At 40.2% G+C, this 18,902-nt stretch overlaps 1 protein-coding gene and 1 long non-coding RNA gene across 3 annotated transcripts in view; one reads left to right on the top strand and one right to left on the bottom strand.

Moving 5' to 3' along the window:
• LOC125700968 (uncharacterized) overlaps positions 1-18,902 on the bottom strand; it is a 192,548-nt gene that overhangs the window by 56,319 nt on the left and 117,327 nt on the right. For both annotated transcript variants that reach the window (XR_007380115.1, XR_007380116.1), the window contains exon 7: positions 10,353-10,473. This is a non-coding gene — a long non-coding RNA (uncharacterized LOC125700968). The remainder of the gene's footprint in view (positions 1-10,352; positions 10,474-18,902) is intronic.
• SHISA9 (shisa family member 9) overlaps positions 1-18,902 on the top strand; it is a 160,980-nt gene that overhangs the window by 81,137 nt on the left and 60,941 nt on the right. The gene's annotated exons all lie outside the window — the stretch shown is intronic.

Raw genomic sequence — 18,902 nt, 5'->3', positions numbered from 1 at the left:
GGTTGGGGGATGACCTGCTGGAGGGGAGCTCCGCGGAGAGGGACCTGGGTGTCCTGGTGGATGACAGGTTGGCCATGAGCCAGCAGTGTGCCCTTGTGGCCAAGAGGGCCAATGGCATCCTGGGGTGCATTAAAAAGAGCGTGGCCAGCAGGTCGAGGGAGGTGATCCTTCCTCTCTACTCTGCCCTGGTAAGGCCTCATCTGGAGTACTGCATCCAGTTCTGGGCTCCCCAGTACAAAACAGACAGGGATCTCTTGGAAAGAGTCCAGCGGAGGGCCACAAAGATGGTGAGGGGCCTGGAGCATCTCTGCTATGAGGAAAGGCTGAGTGAACTGGGTCTGTTCAGCCTTGAGAAAAGGAGACTGAGAGGGGACCTGATCCAGGTCTATAAATATCTAAGGTGTGGGGGGCAGAATGGTGAGGCCGGACTCTTTTCAGTGGTGAGTGGAGACAGGACGAGGGGAAACGGCTGGAAACTGCAGCATAGGAAGTTCCGCACAAACATGCACAAGAACTTCTTTACAGTGAGGTGACGGAGCACTGGAACAGGCTGCCCAGGGAGGTGGTGGAGTCTCCTTCTCTGGAGACGTTCAAGACCTGCCTGGATGCCGACCTGTGCTACCTGGTGTAGGGAACCTGCTTTGGCAGGGGGGTTGGACTCGATGATCTCTGGAGGTCCCTTCCAACCCCTACAATTCTGTGATTCTGTGATAAAGAAAACTCCCTTGACCTGCCTATGTTCTCATTTACATTGATTTGAATGAGAAATAATGCTATTATGACTTTAATGCTTAATTCAGGGCAAGCGTGTGGAATGTAACTTTGTTTTATTTCAACAAAAATGTTTAAGGCACATTGGAAGACAGGAGACTGAAGCTTAATGTAATACATTACACACTGGGAAGGCAAACCAGAGAGAAAAACAGAAGGAAAGGAAAAAGAGAACGATCCTTGTGGAAGCAAGGTCATTATGTAAGATCAATGCCCATTTGGACGACTCACAAATGCTCCAATGCTCATACTGTAATTCATGTGAGTGGTTTAAGACACTCTAAAATCAATACATGAACATTCTGTTAATGCTTAAATGGATATAAGGAGTGTGCAAGCTATTCTCAAGCATTTGACATGGCAAACAGGCAAAATTGTGCTTCACTAATGCCACCAGGTAGAGGTGGGTGTCTATATATGCGGTCTCTCTTGATTATACTCTGGAAATGATTAAACCTGTCAAAGCTGAGATCAAGGAAAGGCTCAAGACTACATCACCTACTACGGAAGGGTATTAAATCACTGAGTGACGGAGTTCTTGGAATGGTTTTGTGTTAACTGCGAGGGAGAGATGCTATCATGTGAAAACTTGGGAGAAAAAGTTAAACTGCAGTGTATTAATTTCCCTTTGTCTACTTCCATTATATACCACAACTGTGGTGTCATGGGTTGTCTTCAGAGAAAGAAAACTCTCAACATGGCAACTTTTAGCAACCTTATCTAAGTACAAAAAAAGCTTTTCTTGTCACATTTCCAGGTCTTTCCATAGAGTTACCAGTACAGCAATGATGACAGCACACACTATATACAACACACCATGCAAGGATAAAGACTTATAACAGCAATTGTATGCTGACAAATTTCAGCTTTTCCTATCCAATCAGGCTGTGACATAGAAGCTCCCCACATTTGTAACAGAGGTACAACCACAATATTTGTAGATATTTGGAACTTAATTTATAGTGTGGATTGCTATAGGTGCTGTTGATTCCTGTTCCAGCAAGCTCTGTGACTCTGTTTCATCGTACACATAAAAAAATATTGAAATAGGACCATCAAAAATGATTTCTTTTTTTTCTCTCTTTTTTTTTTTTAACAGAAAGATAAATATGTTTGCCAGTCAGTACAGAGACTGAATTTAGCTTGGCTGTACCTATACTGATCCACAGAGAAGCCTGACTCAAATTGTAAAGATACTTTTTCTGAAGTTGCACTTCAGACACACTGCATATCGTTCTTAGAATTAAACTGGGACAAGAAAAACAAAGAACTATCAGTTTTGATTAAAATAAAACCAGTTATATTTTTAACTTGTGTGGTTAGTTGTACACTTAATTACCTACCATATTAAAAGGACATCACATGCTATGTGTTTTACTGTGGAGTGAAATGCTCTTTTTTAAAGCAACAATTCAAAACAAAATAAAACAAACAAGAAACAGATTGGTTTCAGCCCATGTCTGAGGGCATATATGCAAGTTAACAGCTGCCCCGAATGAGAAATGTCGTCCATGTGTGTACAGTTGGTATCCACAAGCGTTTGCAATAGTGAGGGCTTGGAAGTCAATAATGGGGCAGCTTTCACTGCACATCAGAAAACCCTGCAACAAGATTTGTTGCTGACAGTGCTCTGAATGCAGGTTTTAGTAGATATTGTGATCACTGCTGGAAAGATACAGACATCTCACAGTGAGTTTTGGACCCAAATTTTAAATGCAAATGTGTAAATATGCCAATTCCTTTAAGAAGCACATCTTTTGTACCTCCTGAAGATCTGTATTTTAAGATTTCATTCACCTTCAGAAAGCACTGTTCCTTTTGGAGAAAGGCAACTGTGAACATGTTTAGTCTAGTAAAATAGCTGTTAAATACAGCAAGGCTGATTTACTTCTATCATCACTTCTGGCAGTCATTTACATCTCAAAATGTGTATTATTACTCAGATCACGTAATCTTCTACATCCACTTTACTGCACTCTAAAGAGTGGACCTGAGAACTATGCTCTTCTCTTGGGATTTCCTACTTCCTTTCAGTTGCAGTCTAATAAATTTTTTAGCTTCATGAAATCTGCTCATTTGAAGAGGACATAAAAGACCATCATGTTTTTTTATCCTAACCACAGAGCCAATAGGTTTTAGCTTTAAATCAAGAGTACTTTTAGTATTCTGAAAGAACGGGATTTTTTTGGTCTGTGATTGTCCACCACACAAGACTTCATCATTCACAAAATGACAAAATGGAAACCAAATACTACAGATTTTCTGTCTTAGATAAACATTTTAAAGTATGACCAGGAGAAAAATAAAAAAAAAACAACAAAACACTTTATGCCCAGAAAATCTCCAGATAAAATGTCACAAGCATTTTGTTAAAAAAAGATTTCAGGGTCCTCTAAAAGTAACAATTTAATTGCACATGGAGAACAACACAACACAGAGTGTTGATCTATCTCTCATGCAAATGGATTGCCAAAAATACCTGATTCCACACAAGGCTAACTGAGAAGCCTTATGATCCTAGTGGAAAGAAAGACATGAAAATGAAATTGCACTGGTGTTTGCATTACGTAGAATCACAGAATGGACTGGGTTGAAAAAGACCACAATGATCATCTAGTTCCAACCCCTTGCCACAGGCAGGGCCACCAATCTTGAGGTCTGGTACTAGACCAGTTTCTTTTTTTCCAGCCACTGGCTGCTGCCATTCTAGTGTCCTCTGCACCACCAAGGGCTCTGTCCTGCTCACTGCTGTGCATCAGGAACCAAGATGGATCACATTCCAGAATAGTGAGCATCAGCTACAGTTGGAGCCTGATTTGCTGTTATAGAGCTCTACAGCTAATACGTGTTTTCTTACTGTATGACTTCCTTGACTGTATAGCAAATAGCCTACACTGCTGCTCCTCTTATAAGCACGTAGGTCAAAGAAATTCACAGAATCATAGAATGGCCTGGGTTGAAAAGGAGCACAGCACTCATCCAGCTCCAACCCCCTGCTGTGTGCAGGTCACCAACCAGCAGCCCAGGCTGCCCAGAGCCACATCCAGCCTGGCCTCGAATGCCTGCAGGGTTGGGGCATCCACAGCCTCCTTGGGCAACCTGTTCCAGTGCCTCACCACCCTCTGGCTGAAAAATTTCTTCCTAATATCCAACCTGAACCTCCCCTGTCTCAGTTCAAAACCATTCCCCCTTGTCCTATCACTGTTGACCTTCGTAAACAGCTGCTCCCCCTCTTTTTTGTATGCTCCCTTCAAATAGTGGCAGGCCACAATCAGGTTTCCGCAGAGCCTTCTCTTCCCCAAGCTAAACAAGCTCAGTTCCCTCAACCTTTCTTCACAGGAGAGCTGCTCCAGCCCTCAGATCATGTTTGGGGCCCTCCTCTGGGGAGACCACTTAAAAAAATAAAATAAAATAAAATAAAATAAAATAAAATAAAATGCCAAACTAATGCAAATAATTAAACACTTGTGTTGCAAAAGATTCTCATGAGCACAGAATGGCTGTCAGCAGTGTGCACATATCATGAGTGCTTTCCTATCTCATGAAGCTGCATTCTATTTCTCTCTTCCTTTTGTATGCTTCTCTTTCTGGTCCCTGGAGGTGTTGAATACAGCTCCACTCCATGGTCAACTTTTATGTGCACTGTATGCTGCTTCTGCCAGATGATTAATGTTCACATTGTTAAAAGTAAATGCATTTCTCTAGTTCAGATTCTATACAAGGAGGCCATATTTTTAAGGATGGCAGTTCTAGTTATTTGCAGTTACTAAATGCATTCATCTTTATTTTAAAGGACTGAAATTTAATCATGGTGCATGGTGAGGACTGAGAGATTTATTTATTTTGTTAGGCACGATTTATGACAGCCTTATTATGTGAGAGAAAATGACTGCAACTGAAGGTGAATTACTGTGCGCAATTTAACTGCATAACATCTTAAGCACCTGTAAAAATATTTTAAGCAGCTTTAAGGTTCTGATAGAAAGAAATAAGTTTAGATAGCCAATCAGCTGAGGAAAGTAATGGAAGTCTCTCTTGAAGCTCAAGCTAAACCTCTTCTTAGCTTTAAACCAATTCAAGGAATGTTTTTCCTCTTTCTCCATCTCAGATAACATGGAAAGTTTCTACATTTCTAAACATGACTGCAGGAAAGATATATTTTAGGAGAAGTATTTCAAAAGAATCCCATGTCCTTGGTCACTGGAGCAAGCCAGCACTTGGGGACTGCTAAAAAAGAGACATGTGAAGATTATTCCTGAGGCTACCTACTCTATACATCAATGATTAAAGACAGTTCTGTTACCACCTGTTATTGAAAGACTGAATAAAAGAGAAACTCAAAACTGCAATGCAGTGACAGAGCGCTGTATAAAAGGCAAAGTGTGGGTAAGAACCAGCTGAAGCACCAGCACTTCCCCAGAGCAGTATCTGAATCACTGGGGAGCAAGGAAGTGGATTTTCAGCACAGTGACAATCTCCAACAGCTGGAGCAGATCACAGCAGGATGCTGGTGGCCTGTTATGCAATAGAAGAGAAGAGTGGTGCAATGCAGGCACTGCCTGGCTGGGGCATTCCTAGGGGAAGTTACAGTCACAGGAATTTCACGTTTCTTAGCATCTGCTGATAGAACTTCATGTAGCTTTATGATTAGTTAGGGCCTCAATTAATCAATGAAGTTCTTTATAACTATTATTACCTAGTAAGAGTACTACAACTGCATTTTTGAGTGAGAGCAGGTACTGCAGAAAGTCCAGGATCTTCATTCCTCCCATCTGTAACATCCAGAAGCAATGCCTGTTCTCCTAACGAGCAGACAGCAATCACAGACGCCAAGGACAGCTTGATGCAGTACACTGCACACTCCAAGGAGTAGTACCACCTGCCTTTTCCTTCTTCCAAAGGGATTTTTATAACTTTGTTTCACTCTTAACACAGTACTTTCCTAGCAATCTGCCATGTAAAGAAAGTAGTACAGCATACCCGTTTTTGCTTCTGCTCTGACTTACAGAGGGTGCTTTCAACTGCTGTAAGCCACCAGAAAGGCACAAAGATGAGCAAAACTGTTATTGATGCCTTTACTGTTCAATGACTTGGAAAGGACAGCAGAGGGAGTTTTATCATCTCAAAGTGTATTCATGCTGTCTCAGTCCTTCTCGCTGATCCGTGCTTTGTAGACCACCTTTGGTAAGGGTGAAGAAGTTTTGAAGAGAGGATTTTTTTGAAGAAAACAAATATGGAATACGGAAGTAAAAAAAGTGAAGCAATATAATGTATGTGAAATCTGCAAGTCAAGAGCACAGACTGCATTCTGAATAATGCATTTTGTACAGAAAGTGCTCTGAGTAACTCAGCAGAGATCACAGTGTGTAAATAAGACAGTTAAGCAATTTTACCTCTTAAGCTCTGGTCTACATCAAAATGAGAGTAGTTATTTTCAGCTGATACTGAACGCTGATAATATTTATGGAACAACATGTTTAAAATGGACTGGAAGAAAAATATTTCCTTGTTAAACAGCTGATCAGTCTTGGGTGCAAAGGTAACAACAGACCAAAATATTCTAACCTAGATAAATAAAATGCATTCACATTCTACAACCCCACTATCTAAATGGATTAATTACATTTTACAAATCCCAGGGACATAAAATGGGAGCTGCAATCAGCATGTTTGGAAGCTGTGTAATTTTTATCAAGGATACCTAAAATGTTATTTCTGGACTATAAAGGCAGCTTCAGAAGTTGCATCTTGAAGGAATGTGGCTACTTCAGCCAAACAGCAAGTGACTATTCGCAAGTCACAATTTCTGGCCTCTCTGAAACACAAATCTCTTATGAGTGCAAAGCTGCGCCCTGGTGGTAAATACCTTACAGTCTTACTGCTAAATGTATTCCTAGCAGAAAAGTAAGCATACAATGATGAGGTCTCGGATATTTATTGATTTGAATAATAGTTGGGTGTATCTTGATGACCTCTTTCAGAGTCCAGTCAAAAGATGAGGGCAATAGCAAAACAAATAGCAAGAAAAACTCACTGAATTCTTGAAGAGACAAAACGTGTCTTCCTCTTACAGTACGTTGAGATGATTTAAAAAATGGTGTGAACATGTAGACGTGTGGGGAGATGACTGAAAACTGTGCCAGACATGGGGTTTCCATTTCAGCAGTAAATCAGCATTTATTTTTAGTTAGTTTGGCACTCATACAAAAGTTCTGGTGATTTGGATGGAACAATGCTGTGGAGTAGCTAGAAAACAGCGTGAGCTGATTAATCAATCAGTACGAAGAATCAGCCAATCTTAAAGGCTTAAAAAACACAGCTTGATGTTTCACTGTCACGTTACATGATTGCACTCCAATAGCCGTGCACCTTAATATGCCACTTCTGCCGGCCCGTCTTTACTCGGAGAAGATGCAGCACTGAATAGTTCCTACAGAACATGAAATCATGAAACTCTGAACTCTCCCTTTTGTAATTTTGATAAGACACTGGATTTTTCCCATTCCAAATTTTCTTTTCTTGTCAAAGCTAACTCACTTCAGGAGATCTTTTGGTTAAAAATTCTTTTTTTCCACCAAATATATTTTGAAGAAAAATTTCCAATGGAGTCTGCAGTGAGGATACCAGAAAGATGTATGAAATTCACAGAAGACCAAGATTGATGTAGAGCACACTACATTTGCAGAAAATGTAAACGAACAGATGTCAGACTTACATTTAATCTTTCCATGATTTCACACAGTGGCAAAGACTAGAAATAAACTGGTACAAACAAACTATCTTGAAACATTAGAGAACACCTGCTTCAGGACTTCCTGAACTGTAATTGTGGTTCTGAGATGACCTAACTTGGAAGTTCAGAACCAGATAGTGGAGTCCTTTTTGTCTTATTCTATCTATCTGAAATAGCCTGTGGCCAGAAGGAAGATGATTGCTTCAGCTGGGAAACTGACACTGCTTTCTTCCTGTGGCTGGTGAAGGAGCACAGTGGAAAAAGAGGCATCTCCGCAGTGTTGCTGTGGCCCATGGATTACAGCCTACCTCTAAAGAGATGCTGACAGAGCCTTCCAGTTGTAATAACCACCAGTTTTGCTGGCAGTAGCACTTCACTCAATCCATCTGTTTGTGCTATTATAAACTGCACTGGAATTTAGAAATTTATATTCTCAGTATCAAAAGGGGGCTGATTCCTCTCCCTTTTTTCTTCCAGCTTTTTAATAGATGCAGTAGATTAGTAGATATTTAATAGTCACGTTAATAGCTGTCTTACTGAGAAGTGTTATCATATCTCTTTGTCAAGGAGCGGTACGGGAATTTTCAGTACAGCAATATTTTTGGTGAGGGACACTTACAAAATAATAAAAAAAAAAAGTATTCCAATGGAAGCATTTACTTAACCATTCCTCGAGTGGAGGAGGTATTGAGGAGGAAAATCCTTTCAGCCAGCTCACAATTTAAGAGACTTCAAAAGGTAGTCTCTGAAGTTCAGAAATGACCTTTGAAGTGTCCAAATAAGCAAAATAGAAAAGAGGAAAAAAAAAAAAAGAAATTAGAGTGTTTAGCACAAAGTATTGAACTTTGTTAAGTGCTTTTTTTTTCAGTTAGAAAATACTGCTATTTTGCATAATGAAAGAAGAAATTAGGGCTGTTCTGTTGATAAAGACTTTGAATATCATTTGGTAGAACTTCTCAAGCTACCTGGGAGCTACAGACTAACATGTTTCTCCATTAGGAATACACAGACTGGACATAACACTTTCCTTGTGAAATGTGTCTGACTTTTGGATAGCAATAATAATCCATGTCCTCAGAACGCGATTCTGCCCTTGGGACAGAGCGCCTGCTCTCTGCTATCCCGTGTTCCCTTGCTGGCATTTGTTCCGACTGGGGCAGCATCTGCCCCTGGCACAGACTTGGAACTGTGAGCTGCATATGGTCATGCTCTGGTAACGATGAAAGCCTGCACTGAGTTCACTCGTTAGCACCCTGCTTAAGTGGGAGGTGTACTCAGAGGTGCATTATGTTCTGCATTTTGTTAAATGCATCTTTTCTCTGTTTTGTAAGAGAACAGATTTAGGCTTAAAGACCTTCCTAGACTTTCAAGTAATGAACATAGTGAAGGAGCACTGACAGTATCTGAGATAGAAGCAGTGTACGTTCATGGATACAAAGAAAGCAGGAGCTAACTTCTCCAAGAGTTACGATGGAGACAGCCATTGGGATAAGCCTGATCACAAAGATGCACCACCTGCACTCACATGGCTGGCAAATGCACTGTATGCCCCCGGTACAGCAGGGCTTCACCTTGCCTGGTAGAAGCTATGCTAAATGTGAAGTTTCAAGATCCAGCACTGATATGTTGCCTGCAGTAAACAGAAGATCCCTTGCAGAGGGCAGATACTGCAGCACGCCCTTCTTCCTTGTCTGTTTAGTCATGACGATTTACCATGGGGGAAGAGGCGAAACAATCTTCCTACAAGAAACCTTTAAAAACAGAACGTAATTTACATTGACAGTGTCTGTCTCTAACTCATTGGTAGCTATGAATACATAAGTAGCTGGTGAATTATTTTGAACTGCAAATCTTTCCCAACCTGTTTTTTCTGCCTGCTTGATCAACGCACTGAAGTTACGTGTTCAAGCTGCTTTGGGCAACCGCTTATGCAGCTCATAATTCCTCCTCCCTTCTGCAAGACAGGATGACTACATGAGACACACCTTGTGATGAAACTACTTCTATTAACAAAGAGAATGCTTTGATTGATGGTCCTCACATTGTATTGCTGCTGCACCTACACAGCCATGGAATGGAGCTGTCACAAAGCTTGCCATCTAGGAATATAGAAGAGGAAACAGATGGATTCACAGTCCAACATAACAGTGAGACAGTATTTGGTGAAAAGAAAGGGTCATAGCATATCAGCTGCATAATCACTCAAAACTTTCTGTCAACATATGGGAAAAGGCTTCAGGAAGGGATATGAAGGCAGACAACACTGTAGCTCTGTGAGTGCTGTTTAGAAGCATATGCAGATCAGAGTTAGTAACAGAACCAAATCTTGTGAAGATCAGGTACACAAAGGTCTAGAAATTGAAGTTGGAAACTAAGATTTCAGAGGATCTAATCATCAGAGGCAAATATTCAGCCCTGACAGCTGAATTAAGGCACAAATCTATTAGGCTGCGCAGCACAGTATGATTGCTTTTAGGCAACAGCCTACCACACTGGTCTTCACTATCACCCACTCTTAGGCATTTAGTCTTAACAAGTTAAAGAAGATGGTAGAACGAAAATACTGATTTTGGTAATGCTGGAGGATTTTTCTATCATTTCAATGTTTTTCCATGTATGTATAACTTTGGAAGAGGTCGTTCCATGAATATTTTTGTCAAAAATAAGCTAGTTTACCAAGTGAATGAGGGATATGGCTATGAATTACATGTGATATAAATTATGTATGTTATATAAATTAAGAGAATTAGAGTCAGAATTTCAGCTAGTGTAAACTGTTCCAGCTTCAGTGACTTCCCACATTATATGCTAATGGAGTATAGGTGACTTCTGACCTGCTGGACCTCACCTGTTGTATTCCAAACGTTTTGGAGGAGCCAGAAGTGGAAACGCACAGCACTTGCATTTGGCCGGTGGCAACAAATGGGTATTCAGATTCTTCCAAGCACTTGGATCACAGACAACACCACCTGAAGGACATGGATGATATGATTTCAGTAACTGCCATCTAATTTCAATCTGTCTCTCTTCATTTAGTTCTTTTTTATTGCATTCCCCTTCCCCTGTCATTCCCATCCCCAGCCTCAGGGAATTTTACACTTCTCTCCTTGGCTGGCCGCCTTTTAGTAAGGGCATGCCTTGTATAACGCCTTAAGTGGTCCCCTGTCTTTGGGAGCATCTACTTTCCAAATCCGATCGCATCCATTGAATGCAAAATAAGAATGCATCCGACAGGATTTGTTATGAAGATAAAAACACATGGTTGGACTGGTGACCAGTTGACTGCCAAATAAACAGTCATTTCTCATGTCATCTAATGAAAAAAATCACATCATCTGTGGAAAAACTAGCCTGTTGAGCCTATTAATCTTAATGTTCTTAAAAAGCTTTGCTTGCAGATGCCTTGATTCCTATGAAATACCAGATATACCTGTTCATATTATTACTTGGAATATTAAAGTCAAGTTTGACTTGGATTTAAATTACTTGCAGTTTCATTGTTGATTTTAATAACTGCAGTAACATTGTGCTATATTTTTTTTTTGTCAACCTATACATACTTTCATATATACGTATACAATACATAACAGTTTCACTGAAATTGCATTTCTTTTTATACAGCCAAATTATACATCTCTGACTGCTCAGTCCCTCCAATTTTCCAGTCAGCTATACCTATTTCTTGATTTTCTGAGCTTGCTGAATCATTGCAAGGAATGAGTCATGCTCAGCATTATTGCATTACATTGTCAGATGTGAGAAAATAAAAATAACATCATTTATTATAAACAAAGATTTTAAAATTTATCATATACAAGCAATGATTATCTATTTTCAGTAATATAGCTCTATATCTGAAACCATCACACAATAACGACTTCTCTGATTAAAATAGGAGAGTTTATACTCTAACCAAATTATTGACACCATTAATCCACCATTTATCATTACTATAGCTTAGAAGCAATTCAGATCCCCTGTATTTTATGGGAAAGTGAAGTTTCAATTTGGCACTCTAGGATACATTTTTACCTGCTTGCACTGATTGTGTGCTTCAGGTCACCCTACCTCTGGGAGTTGATTGACAGAATGCAGACAAGGAAGAGAAAGTAACTTGCCTACGTGTGTAAAAAGTTTGTAAGAGTATTTTACACAATTGGCATTCCTAAACTATGCCATTTCCTCGAGAAAAAGTCCTTAAGTGAAATTAGTCTAGTACCAGACCTGGAGATCGATGGCCCTGCCTGTGGCAGGGGGTTGGAACTTGATGATCCTTGATGTCCCTTCCAAACAAGCCGTTCTATGATTCTGTGATTATAAAGATCTCAGTATGCACTGGATGGTTTTCCATGCACCTAATTCTTTCCTGTTTTCCCTATTATTGCCTATTACTTTTGGAAATCTTTAAGCTGTTCAGATGAACTTAAACTAGTTCTTTAGTTCGTGTTAGAGTCTGGCTCTGGTACAGTGCAAAAATTCCACTGAAGATATACACACATCCATTTCTAAGAAAAAGGCAAAGGAAAAACACACTGCTTGTCTAGGTCTCATTAAGAAGGTCTTGTGTCTTAGCAAACAGAGATTTGTATTGTAGGAGGAACACTGGCTTACGTGAGACCTACCAGCCCCATCTGTGTTACTCAGCAGAAGTTTCCAGCCATTAGCTCCACTCACACGCACAATCTTTGCTCACCCTCTCCACCACACAGGTGTGGGCATGGGACTGCCTGAGACAGACCTCAGCACTTGGCTTCTGAAACCACCTTTCAGGCTGCTCTGCTGTGGTTCCGCTCTCTTGTCATTTAAGTCTGCCACATTTCTCAAGGATGTGTAACACGAGGGATATAAAGGACCAAAGAGATCCTTTAGGAACAAGAAAAAAGGTATCAGATTGGCCAGACTCCTCAACTTGAGGATTACTGGGGTGCAGGGTGCAGAACTGAACAGATTAAATGTTTCCTTCCTCCACTTGCAGATTCTGTATTTAACTAGCTGACACTTTATTCAGTCTTCACCTGAAAAGCTGAATGAATTGGAAACTCTGGAAAAACATAGAAAGTACAACGTAGGCCTGTATAACAGATTATCTTACATTATACTCATACTAGCTAGGATAAAGGGCACCTCCTCATTTCTGCATGCTTAGTTTAGCAACCTCAGTACTATTTTAATGTTTTTGCCTCTAACCTATTCTAAAACAAAAAATATCTCATTAAATGATAATTACCAAAATAAAGATGGTAGTACAAACATGTGTAAGGCAAGCATCCTATATTTATTATCTCAATCCATACATCTTTATCATACCTAGATTAGCTTGAGATTTATATTACTAATTCATTCTCATCTTTTCACCATTTGACTTTCAAGTGTGCTCTGAACCAAAAGAGTGTTTTAGGCCTCACACTTACAAGAAGCATTTCCAAGAAAGACATTTAGTCACAGTCTTGTGTGCTGCCCAAAGTGACAGTTGTAACAGAAATACTGATATGAGCAAGCTTCTCAGACTTTGACTAATGGCTGACTGCTGACTGCTCAGTTTGTGAAGTCTGAGCTGAGCTACAAACATACAAAAAGCTCTGCAGATATATGAATCAGAGCAAGAGCAATTAGTTTTTAAAAAATCAGAAGCTGTTAAAAATAAAATGTGATATTTTTTGAAGTTAATTGCTCAAAATTATTCATCTTCAGTCCTTGCCCTGTATTTAATCATGCATAAAACCATACATGCATCAATTTTCTTTGTGAAAATTGGCATTTCTGTCTAGCATCTTGATTTGCACGTGCCAGTTAAGGTTTGCATGCAAAAAGTAGAAAATGGTATGTGAACAGGTCTGGTTACAGCTTGTGACTTAAGCCAGAAATCAACAAAGTCAAATGTAAGACTCAATAAACAGCAGAAAAGTAAATACCAAAATATTCATGAAAAATACAGTAGTAAGAGCGAGGACAAACAAACAAGGAAATCACTTGATGTTTAAGTACAGAATGACAATGAAAATAGGACACCTCATCGGCTGGGACAAAACTGCACCCTTTGCTAGACAGAAAAGCAATGAACCCCTGCCAGATATCTCTAAAAACTTTTCTCTGCAGGCTCGGGAATCTGTTTGCAGAACATATGCATAACATGAAGTCAGAGTAGTGGAGGGCAAGGCAGACAGAGCAGTGGGTGGGTGGGGCAAGAATAAGCTCAGGAAATTCATCAAAGATGCAGGTTAGGGACTGCACCCACAGCCGAGCCTCCTGCAGAGCTCTGATGGAAGCAGGAGGCTGAGCACGCACTGGCAGCGCATCCTTGCTTGAGAAGGCCAGCGGAACCCGGTCCATGTGAACACCCACCAGTGGGCAGAGAAGGATTTTCCTCATTAAATCAGCACTCATCAGGCCACAGCTAGGCCAGCAGCTGCTGAACGTACAGAACGCTTCCCATTACGGGAAATAAATCTGTTATTCTGAGAACAAACCACCACCAACAAAAAAAAAAAAAAACACCAAAAAGCTTGAAAGCTGCAAAATATGAAAGTATTATTGGAGATGTGAACATTAGTCCCTCAAGATATTTTCCCACTTCAGCCTCCTCTCCCCTATGTTTCCACAGACTTTCAGATGCGTTATGAAAAGAATGAAAAAAAACCCCACCTTATAAGTTCCATTTCAGTCTGAAAACTCCTTTCTTTCTCGTTGCCCCAGGATATATTTGATTCCAATAAGCTACATGAAAAATCTCTTTGGTGTTTTCTGATACCCTCTCTGTCCTGACCTATTACTGCATCCTCTTTCAGCACGCTGTGAGAACAGCAATACAGCAAGCGGATATTCAGAGGCACCCTTGTATTCGTGGAGCTGAGATGCAGCTGCAAACCAGCATAGTTCAGACTGCTCCCATTAAGAGTATTTTTGTTTTGTTTATTCATACATGGCTAAGACAGTTAACAAACATCAAATAGTTAACAAGAAAGCAGGCACTGCCCGAGTTGACAGCTGTCACGACTGCTGGGCCGCCCCGTGCCCCTCACCGCTCGGTGTCCATCAGCGCTCACCAACGAATGTCAGCAGGGGACATTTTCCCCACATGGGGGAATTCAGCTCCAACCTCTGCTTCATACACACTTCCCTGTTGATGCCATTCTGCCAGAGCACCATTTTTTAGAGAAGCAAATTTTGGTTTGGTTCAAATGATTTTCAATGTATTGTTCATTTCTGATCTAAAAGGTCTGAAGTTGGATATAAAACATTTCATCTCTAATAAATGCCTCAAGGTCAAAAGATGAGCAGTAGCAGAAGTAAAACTAAATGCAGGTTTTTCTACACGGACACAAGTTTCAACATTCGTGCACCACAAAACTGCAGTCTGTGTTTGGATGTAAAGAATTTTTTCTTGAAGTGTAGCCTTTTCATACACTGCGCTAGCTATGGTAGATTTATGACTGAGAACTGCTGATGAGCAGGCAATGTATGCATGACTAGCAGGTCTTTCAGCTTCCTGCATTCTCAGCCCAAGGCCTGCTCAAATTCTTGGTGGGAGTTGCATCTTTTTGGGTTTGTCTGCACAATACCATCCCTGCAGAGCCTCCTCCTAACTGAAGGAGTTTGTTTCATTGCCTTGCAAACAAATATTTTTTGCTACCATCTACAGTTACCTTGAACACAGATAAGGAAAGCTGGCATATGAGTGGCATAAGAGTCAGGACAGTCACAGAATGTGCAAGCAACAAATGCTAAGAATTTAATCACTAACAAGCTTAACTTGGAACATGTAACATTTAAAACTGTTATTTCCTTTCAGTCAAAACAGCACTTTATAAATCATTATGTTTCCATCTAGAGCAGTGTCTCAGGAATACATTCTTCTTCAAGTCTTTTTTCCTCAGTGGCCCATTGACCAGGCTTTTGCTTTCCATGCTCTTTCTTGTCCTTTTCACACTTTTTCCAATTCACTTTGGAGAACACCAAGAAAGCAGTCCCTACTGACAATGATGAAAGTATATGAATTTTGAACTATTTTTAACTAATCTCTCAAATCCACAAATATTCCTCCTACTTTTTATAATTTCTTCAGATATAAAATATTAATGGGCATTTGTTCACACAGCAACTTTGCTCTGAGCACTTGCTCTGCTCTCAGGTAAGGGATTATAGCACGGAAAAAAGGTTAGTTCTCATTTATTAATTCTGAGGTGATCTAAAAGTTAAAACAAGCACCTTTAAACTCCATACAGACTACGGTTGTAGGGTTTAAGATCATCACTAAGCTATAAGCCTATTAAGAAACTGACTTTATTTAGAGTGTTTCCACGCTGTTCCTTCTTTAAACCCACAACTGACTCCCTGTTCCCATGCAACTTAGTTGCTGGCAAGTTCACCCTCATGCTAACTTACTACAGCCTGAGACAGTGAGCTATTTCATCAGTGCTGGATAAGAAAGAGAGCTAAATATTCATTGAAGAGGGCAAAAGGTCGCCCATGGGCACATGCTTCCAGCTGAGCTAATTCAGATTTCTAAGCAGGAAGCAAAACTCATAAGGCAGGACTACAGCTAGCAGTGTCCAAGGTAGCTCTCTGACTGTAGGACCTGGAGACGATAATGGACCAGGCAGGGCAGACAGCTGTGCATGCTGAAAATACATGAAACCTTCCTACAGAATACTGCACCACTCACAGAGCTCTTCAAAAACACAAATACAATAACATTTTAAAAATCCCTGAATTCAAATGTAAAATCTACATTGGAAGTATTAAAAAAAAAGAAAAAAAGGAACTGTGATGAGTTTAACACAAAGAAAGAGCTGTACATATAATTACACAGCGTGATCACTAAGGAGCTGGAGCATAAGAAAATTAACCTGACCTTTCTTTTTGTCCTATTCTTTCAAGTTCAGTTACCACTAAGAGGCTTCCTGGTTTGAGAGAAATCCCTATTTTGACATTTTATCCTAGAATGATGTTACTCTTCCAGGAATTTATAGCGTTTCTGTGACATTCTATGATAAAATATTATGGGAAGAAATTAATTTTTAAGACAGAAAATTCCCAAGACTAGTCCCCTTCAAATACTGAGGAACTCCAAATTACAAGCAAGTCAACACTGAGAGGTAGGTACTATGACGAGGTTGTTGATATGGGATTTAGAAGACACATGTTTGATTCACAGCATAGATGCAGATCCCTGTACGGCTCAGTAGAGATTACCTAGCATATTCAGACTCAGTGCCCTATCTGATGGAAGTGAACAACCGCACAAGCAAGTTCAGAAACTCCAGTGAATACAGCACAGTGCTTAGATAAGTGATGATGAGAATCAAGTATTTCACTAGATACTTTAGCATTGATTTGGTAGCATTCCTTTCAAGCTAAGTATACAAATATTTCAAAATCTGATCTGGTACAGAGGAGGAGGCACTAAGCTGCTTTGGTGGCAGTCTTTTGTAAGAGCATGTGAAACCTTTATAATGTTGTCTCAGGGTATCAGAAGCTCTGCAGACAGTGCTCCATATAAAAACATGGTACTGTATAAGAGATGAGAATTTTTTTGTAAGCGAAAGCAGCAGCCAGCCTCCAAGATGAGGTGAAAGACCCAGGAATCCACAATAAAACAGGCTCAAAAGTGAGAGAGGTAACATCTATTTAGTCTTGAACAAGCGTGAGTTGAGTGAAAATACAATTTCTTACTCACTAAATGTGTACTGTGCAGAGCTGAGTGAATGCTTTTCTAGTTTCTAAATGCTAGACTGAAAAGTTACAGCATTTAGAGCAAAAATGCAGATGTTCAGGAAGAACTGGTGAGCTGCTTAATTCAGGGGCAATAAATTAAATCATGCTTATGCAAGAGAGGATGTTTAAAGAAGTACTGGTTAAAATAGGACTTGACACACAAAGGGATAAAAGTAAAATGGAAATTAAGAAACAATGATGATGGACCCAATGACCTTTGCAGTTTCAGTAATTACAGTTATTATGTTTCTAAGTTATGCAATTCTCTCATGTTTATGGCTTGTATTCTATAAATAGGACCATTAGTGATAAAGTAAATCAGGACTTGAACTATTTCTGGTTCTAAGCTAATAATTAAACAAACATAATTTCCCCAAATCAGCACTCTACATTCTCCCATGTCTGAAAAACAGAATGAGATACAGGCTGCCGAACATTGAGATGCTCAGACATGAAGTTGCTACTTTGTGCTATAATCTTCCCATTGTCTGTACATATTTCAGCAGGGGGGTAAATGAGTTGGTGTATTTATTACAGAACATATGGTTGCAAGTACGAATTTTCAAGGATGAGTTAGGCCTCGAGAACCCAGTGAGCCCCATAGAACAAATCCAAAGTATGAATATCTCAAAAAACATACACTTTGGAATTGTTTTTCCTTTTTTTTTTTTTTTTAATTTTGAACCACTAGGATATACCTCTGTAAAACTTTTGGTACTCTTTTTGTGTAACTCAGGCCTGAACAGAAATGCTGTTTCCCCTCTCCCATGCTCTGGCATAGGTGAGTCAACTTCTGGACAAAAGCCAAGACTGCAATACAAGTACAATGTCAGAAACTGAAGCATTAGACTTTAGATTCTTAAAGGTATCTGGACACCTGAATATGAAGCCAAAATTCTAGTGCGATTTCCCATCTCTGCAGTGCTTAGATTCTTAGTCTGTCACCTGATGACATTTTACTCCTACCAGTGATGCTATGACTACAGCATTTAAGGGCACCTGAGGTCAAATAAAGTAGTTTCTCATACAAATGTGTGAAGAGCACCAAGTAGTTCAACAGAAGGTTAAAACCCTAGGAGAAAAATTTGTTTTAATTCTAGTCCAGTCATTTGTTGGAAAAATCCTTTTGGAAAGCCAGCTTTGAGGAGGCTGCCAGTCTCTGTTAACATTTCTGACTTTTGTTGGAGGGCTGCAGGTAAAGAGCAGGACCAATGGCATACTGTGGGGAAGGACCAAGACAGCAAGGAAAGGCTGGAAATGGCAGGCATGGGAGGAAGAAATGCAGAGATTACATCTGAAGACAACCCACACTGCGGAGTGCCTCTTCTGCACAGTATGATTTACAGACCCACAGAGTAGAGAGAGCTGAAAACATTTCACTACATCTATTTTCCTCCTAAGTGAACCACTCACTGTTCTTCCTTGACACTGGACAATGAGTTAAAATTAGGATACAGAATTACAGAATGGCCAGGGTTGGAAGGGACCTCAAGGATCATGAATCTCCAACCCCCCTGCCACGTGCAGGGCCACCAACCTCCACATTCAATACAAGACCAGGCTGCCCAGGGCCCCATCCAAACTGGCCTTGAACACCTCCAGCAACAGGGCATCCACAACTTCTCTGGGCAGCTGTTCCACTACCTCACCACTCTCTCTGTAAAGAATTTCCCCCGATGTCCAA

This window comes from Lagopus muta, chromosome 15, assembly GCF_023343835.1.
Source record: "Lagopus muta isolate bLagMut1 chromosome 15, bLagMut1 primary, whole genome shotgun sequence".
NCBI lineage: Eukaryota > Metazoa > Chordata > Aves > Galliformes > Phasianidae > Lagopus > Lagopus muta.
Note: the sequence above shows the minus strand (reverse complement) of the source record. Positions and strands in the feature narration are given on the sequence as shown.